The sequence below is a fragment of the Chenopodium album genome, chromosome 3 (genome assembly GCF_948465745.1).
Source record: "Chenopodium album chromosome 3, dcCheAlbu1.1, whole genome shotgun sequence".
Classification (NCBI taxonomy): Eukaryota; Viridiplantae; Streptophyta; class Magnoliopsida; order Caryophyllales; family Amaranthaceae; genus Chenopodium; species Chenopodium album.
The window spans coordinates 26,691,426-26,697,672 of record NC_137836.1 but is presented as its reverse complement, the minus strand read 5'-3'; positions in this window follow the sequence as shown (position 1 = coordinate 26,697,672).

The following is a 6,247-nucleotide window of genomic DNA, read 5'->3' as shown; positions in this document are numbered from 1 at the left end:
CATCAAAGAGCATGAAGATTCCTTGGTGATTTCTCTGATGGTCGGAATTGTTTGCTTCGAAGGGTGCTGGTCGACGCCAATGTTTTATTCAGGAGCACCATAGAAGATATGGGATTAAAGGATAGCGACGTCGTCAGAAGGTCAACGACCTTGGTCGGTTTCAATGGTGAGACTATGTTGACTCTCGGAGATATAACCCTGCCAACCTTTGTTGGCGGCCTAAAACCCCAAACCAAATTCAATGTCATCAACTGCCCTTAGCCTATAATGTCATCATGGGTAGACCATGGATTCACAAATTAAAAGCCATTCCTTCCACCTACTAATAATCAATCAAATTTCCGACCCCTTGGGGAATCCAAGGAATCAAAGGTGAACCTCGTGAAGCCAAGCACTGCTACAAAACAACCCTAAAACCAACCATGAGAACCGCATAGAAACTACAACAAGGCCCAACACCAGACAATCCCAACGATCTCAAAATCGACGAAATACCCTTAGATCCTGAAAAACCAGATCAAACTGCCTGTGTTGGAGCCAATTTAGCACCCGAACTTAAAAAGACCATTTTAGCCTTTCTCCAAGAGAATAAAGATTGTTTTGCCTGGTCTCTTGAAGATATGAATGGCATATATCCGAGCTTCATTTCGCACAAGCTGAACGTCGATCCCAATCATAAGCCAGTGAAGCAAAAGCATTAAAAGTTTGCTCCAGAGCGGAATAAGATCGTCAATGACGAAGTGCAGCAATTGATCGAAGCTGGAAAAATAAGGGAATTCAAATATCCAGATTGGCTCGCTAATGTTGTCGTCGTCAGCAAAAAGAATGGCAAGTGGAGAGTCTGTATCGACATGACCGATCTCAATACAACATGCCTAAAAGATCCGTTCTCGTTGCCCCACATCGACGCCATGGTAGGTGCAACAACAGGTCCTGAGCTCCTAACATTCATGGATGCCTATTCCGGATACAATCAAATCCTAATGCATCTCGACGATTAGGAAAAGGCAGCCTTCATGACCGACAAAGGTATATATTGCTATAAAGTTATGCCTTTTGGACTAAAAAATGCAGGTTCGACGTACTAGAGACTAGTCAACAAAATGTTAAAGGACCAGCTAGGGGATACAATGGAAGTGTATATCGACACATGCTGGTAAAGTCTAAAAAGTCAGAAGATCACGTCGATCATCTCCGACAGACATTTGAGGTATTACGAAAATACGGTATGAAACTTAACCCTACTTAATGATGTTTTGGAGTGTCTACTGGAAAATTTTTGGGCTATGTAGTAACGCAAAGGGGGATCGAAGCCAGTCCTGGCCAAGTCAAGGCTCTAATAAACATTCAATCCCCCCAAAATGTTAAAGAACCCCAAAAATTGACAAGGAGAGCGGCAGCGTTAAATCACTTCATTTCTCGGTCGTCAGACAAATGCCATCTTTTTTATAATGTTTTAAGAAAAAATAAAGTGTTTGAATGGACTCACGATCATGAAAAAGCGTTGCAAGATTTAAAGAAATACCTGATGGCGCCACCCCTCCTATCGAAACCCAAAACTAATGAACCTTTGCAGCTTTATATTGCCGTTAGTGCTGTCCCTGTTAGCGCAGTTCTAACAAGGAAAGACGACGACGCTAGGAAGCTTCCGGTTTACTATGTAAGTAAGACCCTGCTCCCATCGGAGGTAAGGTACACTTCTTTGGAGAAATTAGCTCTTGCCTTAATTACTGCCGTCAAAGAAATTAAGGCATTATTTTGAAACCCACCACGTCGTGGTGATGACTAATTATCCACTCAAGTTTGTTTTGAGAAAGCCAGATCTAACAAGTCAATTAGGCAAATGGAGCATCTCACTAAACACGATGGACATCGAGTACCAGCCCAAAATGGCGATTAAATCACAAGCTCTCGCAGATTTTGTGGCAGACTTCAGCCCCGACTTACAGGCCATAGCCGACAAATAAGTTTGTCGATGGTTCATCCAATCAGCGTGAAAAGCAAACAAATGAATCCTGTTTGTCGATGGTTCATCCAATCAGCGAGAAGCTGACTTAGGAATGGTGCTGAAGTCGTCACAAGGGGACATGATAGTAAGGTCTATATCTTGTGACTTTAAAACAACTAACAATGAAGCAGAATATGAATCTTTGATTGCATGAATGATCGTCGCTAAAGACTTAGGTGCAACAGCCCTGGATGTGTACAGTGATTCCCTCCTTATCGTCAGCCAAATAACAGGTGAATTTGCTGCAAAAGATTCCAAAATGACAGCCTACCTTGAAGTAGCAAGAAAAAAAGCCAAAAACTTTGATCCATTTACAATCTAATAAATTCCTCGAGACCAAAACCCCCAAGCCGACGCCCTTGCTAACCTAGCCTCTGCTCTCAAAAAGACCATCTTCACGAACATCCCTCTGGTACACCTATAAAAACCATCCGTACTTACAAAAGAAATCCTCCCTGTCGACGACGTTAATGACGACGACGACTGGACCAAACCCATTATAAACTACCTCACCAATGATACCCTTCCCAGTGACAAAGCAGAAGCTGGAAAGATAAAATATAAAGCCTCCAGATATCATATTTTCGACAGAGTTCTATTTCACAAGCCTGCATTAGGGTTGTCACAGAGATGCATCCAAAAGCAAGAACAATAATCCATCCTTAGCCATCTGCACGATGGTATATGCAGCAGTCATGTTGGAGACAGAGGACTAGCTAAAATCGCGAAAAGACAAGGGTACTTCTGGCCAACGCTCCAGGACTACGCCATGCAGTACGTGATCAAATGAGATTGCTGCCAATGGTTTGCCAACACCCTCCATAAGCCCTCGGAATTCCTCCATCAAACCTTGTCTCCATGGCCTTTTATGAGACGAGGAATGGATATCGTCGGGAAATTACCTGCAGCACAAGGACAAAGAGTTTATATGTTAGCATTAACCGATTATTTTTCTAAATGGATTGATGCAATTGCTTTGAAACAGGTGACGGATAAGGAAGTTATTTTGTTTATATGAACTAATATTATTTGCAGGTTTGGCATCCCGTCAGTGATCGTGTGTGACAACAAATCACAGTTTATTAGCGATAAAACTCATTCGTTTTTGCAGAGGTTCCGCATAGAATTAAGGACATCGACACCAAGATATCCTCAGGCCAACGGACAAGCTAAATCTTGCAACAAAGTAGTCATGAACGCCATTAAGAAAAGATTACATGATGCAAAAGGCAAGTGGGCCGATGAACTCCCAGTAGTCCTGTGGTCCAATCGGACGACGCTAAGAGCAGTAACGGGCAGACGCCCTTCTGCCTTGTATATGGTTGTGAAGTTGTCCTTTCAGTAGAAGTCGACTTTCCGACATCCCGCTTCGGCCTCATGACTGAAGAAAGAAACCATGAAGAGATGTAGGGTAGCATAGATGCAATCGAGGAATTAAGGGAAACGACACTAATAAGGATGACAGCACATCAGCAGATCTTCGCAAGAATCTTCAACAAAAATGTCAAGGCCAAGACGTTCCAGTTAGGTGTCTAGGTACTAAGGAAAGCGTTCCAAAATACAACAAATCCCGCCGACGTAAAGCTTGCTCCTCCATGGGAAGGCCCATACAAAATCACCCAAGTCATCAAGAATGGCGCTTATCGACTGACTGATCAACAAGATAACCCCGTTCCAAGAAGTTGGAACGCAACTCATCTCAGAAAGTACTATTTTTAGTCAATCGTCAAAAGTGTTCGTCGACGAAAAGGTAAAACCCAAATTGATCCTTTTCGATTAAACGTTTTATTTTTATTTTATTTCTTCGATAAAGTGTACTAACTTAAGCATTGGAGGGCCGTTCAAAACATCGATTTGGTTTTAAGTGTTCTATAACCATATTGGTTTTGCAGAACATTGATCGATAAAGTACACGAATCGACAGACATGACGACAAGCATAACAAGTTGACTGATAAAAACAACAAATGTCAGCTACATTGACATCCTGGAAAAAGGGTGAGGAAAGCTGCCATTCAAAAGATAACATTCGAAGCATGATGAAGCCCAGGGTAAATCTGACCTTAGCGTCCGACGCCAAACACCCGATACCTTAACCACGAACTAGTCTTCTGTGTTCAGCATCGTCGCTGGGACGCAAGGGGCATTGGCAAACAACGCAACAAAAGGCCTTGAAACACAAAGCTCCCAATGAAAGCATTGTACAATTAGAGCAAAGTCATAAATTCTTTTGTACTTAAAATTCCTAAGTTTGATTAATAAAGGTTTATAATTTTTAAAGTTTTGACGAAAATTCTTTCACACTCTTGACATGTAACCTTTTCAATTTTGGTTTAAACTTTTACTTAGCCTATTTTCTAAGATTGTCTTCTAAACGCTTTTTTGTTTTACAGAATACATAGCAACAATGACGGCAAAAGTAAAGTGTCATAAAATAACAACGTCAAAGCAGCACAAATATGTTCAAAGGAACCACATGTCATCAAGTGGAACAAAGTACAAAATCAAAAGACAAAAGAAACCATGTTTTTTTAACAAAAGCAAAGTTAATTGAAATATACAAGCATAAACTGGAACCATCACAGACGATGGCCTTCAAGCATCAGCACCAGCTTTGTCAACAAAGTTATTAAAATCGGGATTCTACTTTGAATATGAAGGAGCTATCAGAATCAAATCGTAAAATCGAATCGTAGAATCGTAAGATTCTACCATCATGCATAATCAAGACGTCAAATATAAATTTAATTAAATATATTGAAATTATGAGTTTGAACCTAATTATTGATAGATAATAGTTATTTAACCATTAAGCAATCAATACTTGACAATATTTATTTATAAAAACCTATATAAACATGTTTTTTACTTGTAAGGATTTCGCTAGTTCAGAAAAATATGTAAAATCAGGTAGAATCGTAAATCGAATCGTATTATATACATGAATCGTAAAATCGTAAGATTCTAAGATTTAAATCGGGATTTTAATAACAATGTTTGTCAACGACATCAGCCCCGTCAACATTCAACCCGTCGACAACGTGCTTGACGATCTCGTCAGCACAAACATTGTCATCAATGCCCTCTTTTGTCGAAGGTAACACCTCGGCATCTCCCTCAAGTTGATCCCTAACAGCAGTAGGCTGAGCTTTGATGACGGCAGCAGCTAAAGGAGTAGTGGTCAACAAAGCCATCCCTGAGTCTGCAGTCAAGGCTACTGCAACATCATTCTTTAGCTCGTCAAGGGTACCTCCATTGGCCAAAAACGATTGACTGCCTCTTGAGGACGCCACTATGAAGCCTTCCTATCCATATATTGCTTCATTAATCTAGCCTTAACCTTAACTTCTAGCTCCGCATAATCATCCAATACATCCTCCAATTCCTACTTTAATGACAACTCCTCCTATGTCGACGACAAAGCCTCCTCTTTAGCCTTGATTACAATAGCTTTGTCTACCAATTGACGAGCTTGCTCTTTTAGTTGCTTGTTTAGATTGTCCAGCTGCTGAGCTTGCTCATTCACTTTCTTAGACTTTTCCCCTAATTAACCCTCTAGCTAATCTACTTTCTTCTTCACATCGTCAAGCTCTGTCTTGGTCATTTGCAACGTCATCACAACAGTTTGTCGTATTGACGCAGCGTCCTTCACATCATTATCCAGCCTTTTCATTTCCTTAGCCAATCCAATCACCCTCTCTCAGAAGTAGCGAGTTCTGCAAACATTGAGCAAACACCCCCCATGTCACAAACTCACAAGCAATTTGCCATAAGTAAAAATCAAAGACAAAAAAAATTCACTTACATAAAGATGAGCAGTAGCAGCTTCCGAAGCTATCTCCAAAGCAGAAGTCCTAGCCAAGCTCTCCCAAGATACAGGAAACAGAAGCTGATCCAGTTGTGGAAATAAAGAATGTCATTTCTCCCTGTGCAGACTGAGGAATTCTGTTGGGAAACGTGCCTCGATGACAGGAACAGCAGGGGCGTCGTCATTCTTCTGTTGCTTGCGTGAAGGAGATGGTGACAAAGTAACCGTCACCGGCGCCTCGTCGACTTTGTGAGGAGACGAAACGTGAAGATGCTCCGTCCTGTCGACCGATGATGGTGGAGTCAGTTCTCTAGGAGCCAATCCACGTTTCCTCCTTATCCTAAGGTCTTGTTTGACTTGAGAAACTCCACGGCCACGACGAACTCCCTGCGTTGCTGAGTCTGACAAAGCAAACAACGACGTTACCAAACA